The 14695-nt window shown below is 36.9% G+C and overlaps 1 long non-coding RNA gene across 2 annotated transcripts in view; it reads left to right on the top strand.

Moving 5' to 3' along the window:
- LOC145541865 (uncharacterized) overlaps positions 1 to 14695 on the top strand; it is a 542540-nt gene that overhangs the window by 202996 nt on the left and 324849 nt on the right. The window lies entirely within an intron of this gene.

Below are 14695 nucleotides of genomic sequence, written 5' to 3'. Positions count from 1 at the left end.
AGGCACCCCTACCCCAAATAAGATGAGAAGGCCATAGAATATCCAGATTACTTGCTAATTTAAGATCGGTTTATCAGTGCATTACGGGAGTCCCCTAAATTTTCTTAGAACATTACTTTTACTGCAAAGTTCTCTTCCACTGAATAGCTTAAAATTTATAGAAGGATGTTACATGCATCTGTAAAAAGTCCCTTCTCTTAGTATAACAAAGACACTGAGGCACAATCAACCACACAGTTGATTTGAGATGGAATTAAGAATGGATTTGCAGTTTATCATCTACCTGTTGAAGAAGAACTAAAGAGCCTCCGGATGAAAGTGAAAGAGGAGAGTGAAAAAGTTGGCATAAAACTCAACATTCAGAAAACTAAGATCATGGCATCTGGTCCCATCACTTCATGGCAAATGAATGGGGAAACAGTGGAAACAGTGAGAGACTTTATTTTGGGGAGGCTCCAAAATCACTGCAGATGGTGACTGCAGCCATGAAATTAAAAGACGCTTACTCCTTGGAAGAAAAGTTATGACCAACCTAGACAGCCTATTAAAAAGCAGAGACATTACTTTGCCAACAAATGTCCGTCTAGTCAAAGCTATGGTTTTTACAGTAGTCATGTATGGATGTGAGAATTGGACTATAAAGAAAGTGCCAAAGAATTGATGCTTTTGGACTGTGGTGTTGGAGAAGACTCTTGAGACTCCCTTGGACTGTAAGGAGATCCAACCAGTCCATCCTAAAGGAGATCAGTCCTGGGTGTTCATTGGAAAGACTGATGCTGAAGCTGAAACTCCAATACTTTGGCCACCTGATGCGAAGAGCTGACTCATTTGAAAAGACCCTGATGCTGGGAAAAATTGAAGGCAGGAGAAGGGGATGACAGAGGATGAGGTAGTTGGATGGCATCACTGACTCAATGGACATGCTGCTGCTGCTGCTGCTAAGTCACTTCAGTCGTGTCCGACTCTGTGTGACCCTATAGACAGCAGCCCACCAGGCTCCCCTGTCCCTGGGATTCCTGGAGTTGGTGATGGACATGGAGGCCTTGTGTGCTGCAGTCCATGGGATCACAAAGAGTCAGACATGACTGAGCTACTGAACTGAACCGAATGACAAAAGCCCAAAAATAATGGGCCAGGGAATCAGCCATGTCCTGGGAGGAAGTTACTAGTTATAATAAAGTGGCCTGTGTGGAAAGGGAGACTGTAAATGTGAGAAAATATTAGCATAAATATCTCACCAAAACAGCCTGCGATCTCAATTTTCCTTTTCTGTTGCATAAACACTGTTATAGCTATGTTTCAGTAAAGCAGTGGCCCTGTTTCTGGCTATGTCAATTGTTTTATAGAAGTCTTTGCTAACACTGCCTGAGGCTGTGTTTTCCAAACTTGCTGAATCATATTTTCTTAAATGATGATTCTTATGATATCTAAGGGGCTTCCCATGTGGCTTTAGTGGTAAAAAAAACAAAAACAAAAACAAAAAAAAACACCTGCCAATTTAGGAGAGGTAAGAGACACTGGTTCCATCCCTGGACCAGGATGGTCCCGTGGAAGAGGGCATCACAACCCACGCCAGTATTCTTGCCTGGAGAATCCCATGGGCAGAGGGGCCTGGCGGGCTACAGTCCATGCATGCTTGGTCACTTCAGTCATGTCCAACTCTTTGTGACCCTACGGACTGTAGCCCGCTAGTGTCCTCTGTCCATGAGATTCTCCAGGCAAGAATACAGGAGTGGGTTGCAATTTCCTGCTCCAGGGGATCTTTCTGACTCAGGGGCTGAACCTGCGTCTCCTGCATTGCAGGCAGATTCTATAACTTTAAGCTACTGGGGAAGCCCCAGCTACCATCCTTAGAGTAGCAAAGAGTCAGACATGATTGAAGCAACTTAGCAGGCACGCGTTATCTGTAAACTCTTGGAATCACTGGTTTAAAGCTATGTTTCTCAGCTTATTTTTTGCCTAAGAATCATCTTGGGGAGGGAGAGCAATTAAAAATGTAGATTCCTGTCTCATACTAGAGATGCTAATTCAGAAAATATGAAATGGAGTTTAGGCATATTCCTCTTTATAGGTTCCCCCAGTAATTCTAAAGGAGGTCACTTAAAAACCTACATTTTCAGAAATGCTAGTCTATAGGCTCTACCAAAGTAAATGATTAGTGCTTGATTTGGATAAAAATACATGTTTATAAATGAAAGTTTCTCCAGGGACTCACAGTAAATCATTTCCCTAGATCTGTGTTACTCCCCCCAACTACTCTGAAAGCATTAACCTTAAATAGTAATTTTATTTTCTTCCTTCATTGCAATATATTTCCCTTTATTTGATGTTCTTTAAATTAACAATAGGTATATATACTTTTTGTAACAAATACTGAGGATGAATAAAGGAAAGGTTATTATCACAAACTGGTTTATTATACCCACCTTACTGTACGCACCTTTCTGTCACCCATTTCCAAGCCTCTGGGGTTAAGATTCACAGCTCGGTATCATCATTCTATATCCTTCTCTTTGTTATTCAAAAAGGTACAAAAATAAGTACCCATACACTCAAAATTTTGTTTTTCTCTGCATAAAATTATCATTTGATGTCCCCATATATCAGATGTAGATCTAATTTTGGTTTTTCAAATTATTAATTCATGCATCCATAGAATCATATATATTTATTTATACCTGTAATTGTACATAAAAGATAATTTTCTTATATATCAACTTAAATCAGTACAGTTTTTCTTTTTGAGTGGTCTCACCCTTTCTTTTTCTATGTTTTCTGCACTACTTTCCTACCTCCTTCCAAATCTATTGGATATCTAATAACCTTGCTTTTATCTTACATTTTCCTCTATAAACATATAGGATTTTATAGACATATAGACATATAGGATTTTATTTATATCTATCCAATCATCATATTAAATGGCTTTTTCTTCACTTAGTAGTACGTTATGGAAATGTTATCATGTCAACTGGTATAAAACTATTAATAATTCATTCCATTCTAATTGTTGTATAATATTTCATGATGAGTATTACTTGGACATTTCTCTTTATGAATGAGTATTAATTTTGCTTCTAACATTTTTGCCTTTATAAGAAATTGTACAAGGAACATTCTGTACTGGTGATGTATTCCCAGGAGCAGGATTGCTAAGAGAAAAAAAGCAGATATTGTGTTACTGTTTTCCAAAAAGATTGCAATAATTTACATTTCTACCAGCAATGTCTGATCATAACTAAATAGCATCCTAAACAGCAACATACATATGTCACTTGTTTTCATTTTTGACAGTCTAATAAATACAGTGATTTCATTGTTATATTAACCTATATTTTCTGAATTTAAAAGTTTAAACTTTTTTTCATTTTGTTTTTGTCATTTAGATTTGCTCATTAGTGAACTACTTATATCCTTTGTTCATTTTTCCATTGAGTTGTTTTTATTGTGAATTTTAAAGAGCTCTTTGTATTTTATTTCATTGTACATATGTGCACTGAAATATTTTTAGTATTTTTCCCATATAAACCATTTATTATTTTTTCAAAATATGCCTCCTTTCTTGTTTATAGATTTAGAGTTTTTCTGTCTTGTTAAGAAAAGTTTCCACCCTTAAATTTTTAAAAAAGAATTTGTAACTTTAAAAGATATTTGGGTCTTCTATCTTCCTGTAATTTGTTGTTGTTTATGGTATGAGATAGGTAGGGGTTCAATATTGTGTTCTCCTACTTAGATGAATGCTTTCTGTTCAGCAGTTAAAAACTCTGTTTCTTTTTAAATATCATATAATAAATTATACTAGAATCTGTTTTTATATCCTTTATTGTACTCTAGTCTGTTTATTCATATGCTAATATTATATTAATATGATCATAGTGGTTTTATAGTATGTTTTGCTATCTAGTATGAGTCTCCTTACTTATCTCTCATTCCTTTTTTCTTAGTTATCCTTGAACACTAATTTTTCCATACAAAGTTCAAGATCATTTTATTCAATTCTAGAACCATACTTTGGGTATTCTAATTGGAATCATATCAGTTTACATGATACTTTTAAAGATGATTAATATTTTCTGCTTTTAAGCCATTATCTAAGAACATTGTTTTTTCCCATTTATTCACACCTTGTTTAAGGCTTTCAATTAATTTTTTTAAGTTAGATTTTTTGATTGTATAATTCATATTCAATAAACCTCCTCTTTTTGAAATGTGCTGTTTGATGAATTAGATATATATAGTTATATATCCACCATTATAATCAGGTCAAGACATTTTATCACCTCTTTGTGCCCCTTGTTAACTGTGTCTCCCTACCTCCAACCTCGGCAACTATTGAGCTCTTCTTCAGTTAATTTTGTCTTTTCCAGAATATTACATAAGTGAAAGACTATAGAATGTGGCCTTTGGTGTCAGCTTTCTTTCATTTAGCATAATACATATAAAATGTATATAAATTGTTGAAAGTATTAGTAGTTAGAGTGAATATTCTATTGAATTTCATCATGAAGTGAATATTCTATTGAATAGTCACAGTTTTTCCATTTACCAGGTAATAGACATTTGTAGTGATTGTTAATAAAGCTGCTTGACTCTTTGTGACCCTATGGACTGTTGTAGCCCTCCAGGCTTCTCTATCCATGAAATTCTCCAGGCAAGAATACTGGAGTGGGTAGCCATTCCCTTCTCCAGGGGATCTTCCTTGACCCAGGGATTGAATCTGGGTCTCCCACATTGCAGGCAGATTCTTCACCATCTGAGCCACTGGGGAAGCCCCTACATATTTGCATAAGGTTTTATTGTGGATATAGGTTTTAGTGTGGATGGAGAAGGAAATGGCAACCCACTCCAGTATTCTTGCCTGGAGAATCCCATGGACGGAGGAGCCTGGTAGACTACAGTCCACGGGGTAGCAAAGCATCATTAACACCTGAGCGACTTCACTTTCACTTTTTAGTGTGGAAACATATGTCTTCATTTCTCTCGTGTAAATAAAAATGAGATTGCTGTGTTGTGTGATAAGTTATGTTCAGTCTAAAGAACACCAGCACACTGTTTCTCCAAAGTGGTTGTACTATTTTGAATCCTACCAGGAGTCTGTCAGTTCCAGTGGCTCCATGTCCTGGCCAGGGTATGACATTGTTAGGGTTTTTTTTTTTTTTTCATTGTTGCTGTTGTTTCATTGTTGCTATTTGTTTTTAAAAGTGGAATTTAAAAGAGTATGTAGACATACATTCTTAAAGGTGTGTAGTGTCAATTAAATTCTATAGTTTTTCATGTGTTTTTTGGCCCCTGGGAGGTTCAGTTCTATTTCATTACTATTGTTTTTTTTTTTTTTATTTTCCATTTATATTTCTTGATGTAGATTCATATACTAAGTTAAAACTGTTGATCTTGTATATTTTTTACCCATTCACATTATAAATCTCTTCTGTAAAATTTAGTAATTTTTAAGTTAGAATCTCTTCAGTATTCCAAGTATACAGATGCATTATAAGCAAATGACTGTTTTATCCCTTTTAAAATAGGAGTTATTTCATTTTTAAAATCAAATTTTCTGGAACATCCAAAATAAGAATAAAAAATAATGACAGTATTGAACACCTGAGTTCTAAACCATAAATCATCATTTTAGTGTTTTAACTCTGTGTGATATTTGCTATTGAACTTTGAGTATATTTATTTATATTTAAATTGATTTTTTTCCTATTTAAGAACTTCCCTGATAGCTCAGTTGGTAAAGAATCCACCTGTAATGCAGGAGATTCTGGTTCGATTCTTGGGTTGGAAAGATCTGCTGGAAAAGGAATGGGCTACCCACTCCAGTATTCTTGGGCTTCCCTTGTGGCTTAGCTGGTAAAGAACTCACCTGCAATGTGGGAGACCTGGGTTCGATCCTTGGGTTGGGAAGAACCCCTGGAGAAGGGAAAGGCTACCCACTCCAGTATCCTGGCCTGGAGAATTCCATGGACTGTATAGTTCCTGGGGTTGCAAAGAGTCAGATACAACTGAGTGACTTTCAGTTTTCCTATTTAGATTTTTAGTAGGTGTGTCTGCTGAATATTATCAAATAACTTCTCAGCATCTATTAATAGCTGTGGCTATTCAGGGTTTTTTTTGTGTGTGATTCCACAGAAATTTTATAATTTTTAGTTTTATTTTTGTGAAAAAATATCATTGGGATTTTGATAGAGATTGCATTGAATCTGTAGATTGTTTTAGGTAACATGAACATTAAACAATATTGATTCATCCATTCCATTATTATAGAAATTCTTTCCATTTTTCTGTGTCTTCAATTTCTTTCAACATCTTATCATTTTCAGTGTACAAGCCTTTCATCTCCTTGGTTCAATTTACCCCTAGGTATTTTATTTTTTCTGTTGTAAATGTAAACATGGTTGTTTTTCTTGAATTCTCTTTTTGTGAGTTCATTGTTAGTGCATAGAAATGTAATAAATTTTTTTCTGTTGACACGTGCAACTTTAAAGTTGCTCTGAAATTTACTGTATTCAGTGAATATTTCTAATAGTTTTTGATGGACTCTTTAGGGTTTTCTACATATAAAATTTTTGTTGACAAACAGTGACAGTTTGATTTTGTTTTCAATTTGGATGCCTTTTATTACCTTTCTCTTTTCTAATTCTTCTGGCTAAGACTGTGATATTATGTTGAATAAGAATGGCAAGAATTGACACCTTTGTCTTGTTTCTGACCTTAGATGGATAGCTTTGAGTTTTTCACCATTGAATTTGATGTTAACTGGTTTTGTCATATACAGCCTTTAAAGTGTGTTCCTTCTATACATATTTTATCGAGTTTTTAAAAGTCATAAATGGGTATTCAATCTTATCAAATTCTTTTTCTGCATCTGTTGAGATGATCATATGATTTTTATTCTTCATTTTGTTAATGTGGTATATCACACTGATTTGTGAATGTTGAATCATCCTTGCATCCCTAGATAGAATCAGTCTCACCTGAGTGTGGTATGTGATCCTTTTAATGTTGTTGGATTAAGTTTGCCTGATTTTGTTGACAATTTTTGCATCTAGTTCTAGTTCAGCAGAGATGTTGGCCTGTAATTTTCTTTTAGTTGTCTTGGTCTGGCTTTGTTATCTGCGTAATGATGACTTCATTGAATGAATTAGGAAGCATTCCCTCCTATAAAATGTTTGGAAGAGTTTGAGAAGCATAAGTTATTTAGTAGAATTCAGCTGTGAAGCTGTCTGGTCCTGGAATTTTTTTGTGTTGTTGTTTTTAAGGACCATTTTAATCACCTTACTGCTGCTAAGTCACTTCAGTCATGTCCGACTCTGTGCAACCAAATAGACGGCAGCCCACCAGGCTCTTCCATCCCCAGGATTCTCCAGGCAAGAACACTGGAGTGGGTTGCCATTTCCTTCTCCAATGCATGAAAGTGAAAAGGGAAAATGAAGTTGTTCAGTCGTGTCTGACTCTTCGCGACCCCATGGACTGTAGCCTACCAGGCTCCTCTGTCCATAGGATTTTCCAGGCAAGAGTACTGGAGTGGTTTGCCATTTCTTTCTCCAAAATCACCTTACTAGTGAACAGTATTCAGATTTTCTGTTTCTTCATGATTCATTCTTGTAAGGTTATATGATTCTACAAATATATCCATTTCTTCTGTGTTGTCCAATTTGTTGGTATTTAACTATTCATAATATTTTGGTGTTCATTGGAAGGACTGATGTTGAAGCTGAAACTCCAATACTTGGGCCACCTCATGCGAAGAGTTGACTCACTGGAAAAGACCCTGATTCTGGGAAGAATTAGGGGCAGGAGGAGAAGGGGATGACAGAGGATGAGATGGCTGGATGGCATCACCGACTCAATGGACATGAGTCTGGGTAAACTCCAGGAGTTGGTGATGGACAGGGAGGCCTGGCGTGCTGTGATTCACGGGGTTGCAGAGTCGGACAGGACTGAGCGACTGAACTGAACTGAACTGGCTATTTTGTTAGGATCATTTGTATTTCTTTGGTATCTATTGTAATTTCTCCTATTTCAATTCTGATTTTATCTGGGTCTTTTCTCTTTTTTTCTTAGTGAGTCTTGCTAAAGGTGTGTTAATTTTATCTTTCTAAGAATGCAGCTCTTAATTTCACCAATCTTTTCTATTGTCTCTGTAGTCTTTATTTCTGACATGATTTTTATTATTTCTCTCCTACTGACTTGGGGTTTTGTTCATTTTATTTTTCTGGTTCCTTTAAGTGTAAGGTTAGACTGAGATTTTTCTTGTTTCTTAAGGGAGTATGTTCCTGTAAACTTCCTTTTTAGCACCACTTTTGCTACATCCTATAGATTTTGGCATGTCTTATTTTAATCTTCTTTGGGTATTTTTTATTTGTTCTTTGATTTTTCTTGTTGTTGATCTAAGAGTTGCTTAGTAGCACATTGTTTAGTCTCTATATATTTGTATTTTTTCTAGCTTCTTCTAGTTGATATCTAGTTTCATATTACTGTGGTCATAAAAAATGCTCAGTATGATTTGTCTTAAATTTATTGAGACTTGTTTTTTGTTTCAACATATGGCCCATCATTGAAAGTATTTTATGTGCACTTGAGAAGCATGTATATTCTGCACTTGGATAGAATATTCTATATAAATCTATTGAGTTCATCTGGTCTAATGTTTCAGTTAGGGCTCATATTTCCTTGTTGACTTTCTGTCTGGATAATTATCCATTGAGGTAAGTGGGATGTTAAAGTCCTCTACAATTATTTTGTTGCTTTCAATTTCTCCTTTATGTCTATTAATAATTGCTTTACATATTTTGGTGCCTCTACATTAGGTGTATGTATAATAATTATTATGTCTTCTTGATGGATTGTCCATTTTTTATCATTATGTGGTGTCTACCTTTGTTTCTTGCTATCTTTTTTGGCTTGAAATCTGTTTTGTATGATATGAGTATGGTTACCCCTACTTTTGTTTGGCTGCCATATGCTTGGAGAATCATCTTTCTTTCCTTAATTTTAGGATGGAATGAGTTTGTCTTTAGAGCTTAAATGAGTCTCCTGGAGTCAGCCTATAGTTGGGCCTTGTTTGTTAAATATACTCAGCCATTCAGTCTTTTTTTGATTTGTGATTTTAATCCATTGACATCCAGGATGTTTATGGACAGACAAGGACCAAATACTGCTGTTTTGTTTTCTGGTTGCTCCATATCTCTGTTATTTTTCTTTTCTTGTGTTTCTGTCTGCTGTTTTAATTTGGTTTTTGATAATGTTTTTCTCAATTTTCTCTTAAGTTTTGTGTCTCTATTCTAGATTAATAATTTGTGGTTAATATAAGGTTTGTATAAAATGTAGATAGCACGGTAGTCCTTTTTCTGCTGATGGAATCTTATCTTTACTTATACAGATCCCATCTTTTCCTCTTTTCCTCTTATGTTTTTGTCATCTCAAATTATCCATTTTTATGTTGTGAGTTAGTCACCAAGTTGCTTCTTTTTTCCCCTTTAACCTTTATGCTATAACTACATGTTTAACCTCCTATTCTGATATGAAGTTGAAACTACTTTCTGATTCTATTTATCATCTTAAAGTTTTGTGTACTGTTGCCTTTTTGTTTAAGGTAAAAGAGATCCTTAAAACATTTCTTGCAAAGCTTGTGTAATGATGATAAACTTCCTCAGCCTTTGTCTGGGGATGCATTTATTTTTCATTTATATTTGAAAAACAACTTTGCTGGATAGAGTAGTCTTAGCTGACAGTTTTTTTATCTTTTAATATTTTGTGTATATTATTTCACTTGTTTCTGACCTATAGAATTTTTTGCTGAGAAGTCTGCTGAATAGCCTGATGGGGGTTCCTTTGTAGGTTACTATCTTTTTTCCCTGCTTGCCTTTAAAATTTATTCTTCATCATTGAGTTTTGACAGTTTTATTATAGTGTCTTCAGTTCAGTTCAGTCCCTCAGTCGTGTCCAACTCTTTGCGACCCCATGAACCGCAGCACGCCAGGCCTCCCTGTCCATCACCAACTCCCGGAATTTACCCAAACTCATGTACATTGAGTCGGTGATGCCATCCAACCATCTCATCCTCTGTCGTCCCCTTGTCTTCCTGCCCTCAATCTTTCCCAGCATCAGGGTCTTTTCAAATGAGTCAGCTCTTTGCATCAGGTGGCTAAAATATTGGAGTTTCAGCTTCAACATCAGTCCTTCCAATGAACACCCAGGACTGATCTCATTTAGGATGGACTCATTGGATCTCCTTGTAGTCCAACGGACTCTCAAGAGTCTTCTCTAGCACTACAGTACAAAAGCATCAATTGTTCGGCACTCAGCTTTCTTTATACTCCAACTCTCACATCCATACATGACCACTGGAAAAACCATAGCCTTGACTAGACGGACCTTTGTTGACAAAGTAATGTCTCTGCTTTTTAATATGCTGTCTAGGTTGGTCATAACGTTCCTTCCAAGGAGTAAGCGTCTTTTAATTTAATGGCTACAATCACCATCTACAGTGATTTTGGAGCCCCCCAAAATAAAGTCAGCCACTGTTTCCACTGTTTCCCCATCTATTTGCCATGAAGTGATGGGACCAGATGCCATGATCTTAGTTTTCTGAATGTTGAGTTTTAAGCCAACTTTTTCACTCTCCTGTTTCCCTTTCATCAAGAGACTCTTTAGTTCTTCTTCACTTTCTGCCATAAGGGTGGTGTCATCTCCATATCTGAGGTTATTGATATTTCTCCCAGCAATCTTGATTCCAGACTGTGCTTCCTCCAGCCCAGCATTTTTCATGATGTACTCTTCATATAAGATAAATAAGCAGGGTGACAATATACAGCCTTGACATACTCCTTTTCCTATTTGGAACCAGTCTGTTGTTCCATGTCCCGTTCTAACTGTTGCTTCCTGACCTGCATATAGGTTTCTCAAGAGGCAGGTCAGGTGGTCTAATGTCTTAGAGAAGGTCTTTTTGCATGGAGATAATTATTCTCTTAGGTTCATGGACTTCTCTTAGGTTCAAGAGACTATATCCAGTTTCTTCTTCAGATTCAGGAAGTTCTCAGCTATTATTTCTTTATATAAACCCTCTGCTCCCTCCTCCCTCTCTTCTCCTTTAGGGACACCCATTGCCCTTATGTTGCCTTTCCTGATGGAGTCAGATAGTTCTCATAGAATTTCTTCATTAAAAAAAAAATGTTCTCTCTCCTTTTCTACCTGAATTGTTTCTAGATTTCTATCTCTGAGCTCATTAATTCTTTATCCCATATGGTCTGCTCTGTTTCCAATGTTTTCTATTGAACTCTTCATCTCATTTATTGAGTTCTTTAGCACCAGAATTTCTGTTTAGTTCCTTCTCAGTTCAATCTTTCTGGTAAAGTATTCCATCTGTTCATTAATTTATTCCTGAGCTCATTGAACTGCCTGAGTTTTCTTGCAGCTTGTTGGCAGCTATTTGAAATTCTCTATCTCAGTTAGATTGCAGAATTCTGTGAATTTAAGTTTGGTTTCTGAAGAACTGTCCCCCTTTTTTTTTTGTAATATCATGTCCTCATGGTTTTTCATGGTGCTTGGTGCATTGTTCTTCAGCCAGTATATTTGAAGTAGCAAATGTCTCTCTTATTTAGGTAAGTTTTAAAAGTTTTGGTTGCCAAGGGGGAAGGATGTGGGAAAGGATAGTCAGGTAGTTTGGATCAACATGTACACTGTTGTATTTAAAATGAGTTATCAACTAGGTCCTACCATATAGCACAGGGAACTCTGCTCAGTGTTATGTGGCAGCCTTGGTTGGAGGGGAGGTTGGAGGAGAGTGAGTATGTGTATGTGTATGATTGAGTCCCTTTGATGTCCACTTGAAACTGTTGTAGCATTATTAATTGGCTATACTCCAATATAAAATAAAAATTTAAAGAAAACCAAAAATTTTTATTCAAACAATTCAATTTATTGGCAATTAGAGGCCTTTATTTTATTTTTCAGTAGGCGGAATACCTCAAGTTTTTTTTTTTTTTTTTTAAACCTGAGTTGCCTCTGGTTGTATTTGAGAATGGGCATTTTCTACCCTTTACTGTCTCTGCCAGAAGTGTGGCTGGTACCTGTGCCATAGCTATGTGTGCTTTGGGAGTTACTGGGGCCACTGTTGGGAGCACCAGGATGGCAGGTGCCTCTGCCATGTCCAGGTCACCTGGGTCATGGGCACCACTGCTGTGGTGAACATAGGAGTAGTGTATGCCATCAGCTGGGGACACAGGTGCCTCCACTGCCTCCAGGATTATTGAGTTTGTGGGCACTGTGATTGCTGCTAGGGATGGGGGACCACAGTTGTGGGTACTGCTGCAGCTGGAGGAAGAGGCTGTGGGCCCTGCTGCCTCTGCTGCCCAGTTCCCTGTGGTTGTGGGTGCCTCTGCTGGTGGGAAGGCAGAGTTGTGTGCACAGTCTCCCCTGCTACTATGAGGTTCTCTGGGATGCAGACTTAGCTGCCATGGCCAGAGAGCTGAGATTTCAGGCACCACCTTCACTGTTTCCCTGGTTCTGCCTTCTGTTTATGTTCCAGTCCACTCATTTTCAGATCTATAAATGAGTGGCTCTTTCCAGCATCCTACTGTGTTGGATAGAGCATCCTTTGTTAAATCATAAAAGTTCTGTTTTAATAGTTGTAGATGGAAGGAGAGAGACGAAGAGAGCACATTACAACACCGTGATGGTGATTATTACTATACTTCTTATTGGTCATTTTTGTCTAAGGTTTGCTTCTACTTCCTAGGTGAAATCTTTGAAAACTTTTGCTCTGGCCTTGCCCCACCTTGCTCCAAATTCTAGTAGAGAAATTTTAGTACCAAGTGAATATTAGGATTTCCGTTGTAGTGTATCTTTTGTGTTTTAATAAACTTAAATTTTTCACACATATGACACATTCCCATAATCTTGCATTGTTTATTTGGATTTAGCAATGTGAATTTTAAGATTCACTGCCCATCACAATTTTCTGTCCTATTAGTCTTCTCATATCAATTAAAAAGCTTCTTATGACAAGTAACATAATGGATTTTAAGGTAGTTGAAAATAAAGAGAATATATTAAAAATTATTTTATTTTGATTGATAGTTTAGAAGTTGGGTTGATACTATATTGATTCAGTGGCTTAGCAATGTATTCACTCACTCAGTTTCTGTCCATCATCTTGAATTACAATGATCATTGTTGATTACTCTTTTGCTGATTGAAGCCAAACAAAAATCTGGGGGAAGACCCTTGGTTTTCTGGATTTACTTGGCTCCATTGTCTGTATCTTCCTCTATTTATTTATTTTTCTTAAGATTTTTTTTTTTTTTTGTATTTACTTATTTATTTGGCAGGTGGGAGGAGAAGGGGATGACAGAGGATGAGATGGTTGGATGGCATCACCGACTCAATGGACATGAGCTTGAGTAAACTCCGGGAATTGGTGATGGACAGGGGGGCCTGGCGTGCTGCAATCCATGGGGTCACAAAGAGTCGGACACAAAGAGTGACTGAATTGAACCGAAATGATTTATTTGGCTGCACCACATAGCATGTGGGGTCTGTTTTCCAACCAGGATCAAGCATGTGTCCTCTGCATTGGAAGCTCAGAGTCTTGATCACTTTATCGCTGGGAAAGTCCCTTCCTCTATTATTCAAGGATGAGGAAATCTAGGTATACTCTTGAGGCCATGTCAGCTTTTTCCTCAGGGATCCGTGGATTTCTCTCAAGACTCCAGCTGCAAACCCATCATCATCCTAGGCTCTCCAACATTGAAAGTTCCTGAGTGTTTCTCTCAGTTGGAACGTTACTTGCATGGGTTCATTTCCTTGTTTCATCCTATGAAATCTTTCTTGAATTGAAAGAGATCTAGGCAAGCCCAATATGCCACTGGACAAGATATGTTCATTTGTTTTGATCCTCTTTATTGTATATCTCTGTGCTGCCAGATTCTGATTCTTTGACTACATATTACAGCAAAAGTTGATCTACGCAGTTACTAGTGAAATTTCTATTTTATAAAATCTTTTTTTTTTTAACTACTCCTTTGACATAGGGAAAGAGTTATTTTTATTTGATTACCTACCTATTTTTTGTAACATGAATAGGTGACTTTATTCCTGAACAGTGTGCTAGAAGAAAATTTTAGTCACTTGTTAACACTGAAGATTCCTGTAATGTTTCCTGTCTCAGTCCTATTACAGGGAAATCTCAGGTTGCACTCTGTTACAGCCTGTGCTCTTTATTCTGTCTGTGTTGCACTGCTAGGAGATGTAGCTTCATTAATGGATATAAGGAGAAAGTTATAGATAGATGGCAGAAGTATGGAAGAAAGAAACAATTTGACTCTCTCAAGGAATGTTTCTTTGTGTGCTTAGTCATTTCAGCCATGTCTGACTTTGCAGTCCTACGGACTGTAGCCTACCAGACTCCTCTGTCCATAGGATTCTCCAGGCAAGAATACTGGAGTGAGTTGCCATGCCCTCCTCCAGGGGATCTTCCTGACCCAGAGATTGAACCTGCATCTCCTTCATTGCAAGTGGATTCTTTACCCAATGAGCCATCTGGGAAGAACTTCAAAGAATATATCTCATATGAAAGGGAGGTCAGTGGTTTTGGCATCATGAGTGGAAACTTCTTTTTATGTAATCTCTCTAGAGAGAGATTTTGTTGGGCCAAACATCTAAACCAGCATTTTTAGAAATATGCCATTCA

The sequence above is a fragment of the Giraffa tippelskirchi genome, chromosome 3 (genome assembly GCF_054371585.1).
Source record: "Giraffa tippelskirchi isolate mGirTip1 chromosome 3, T2T-mGirTip1v1.2.pri, whole genome shotgun sequence".
Taxonomy (NCBI): Eukaryota; Metazoa; Chordata; class Mammalia; order Artiodactyla; family Giraffidae; genus Giraffa; species Giraffa tippelskirchi.
The sequence above is the reverse complement of the archived record's forward strand: the minus strand, read 5'-3'. Positions and strand labels throughout refer to the sequence as shown.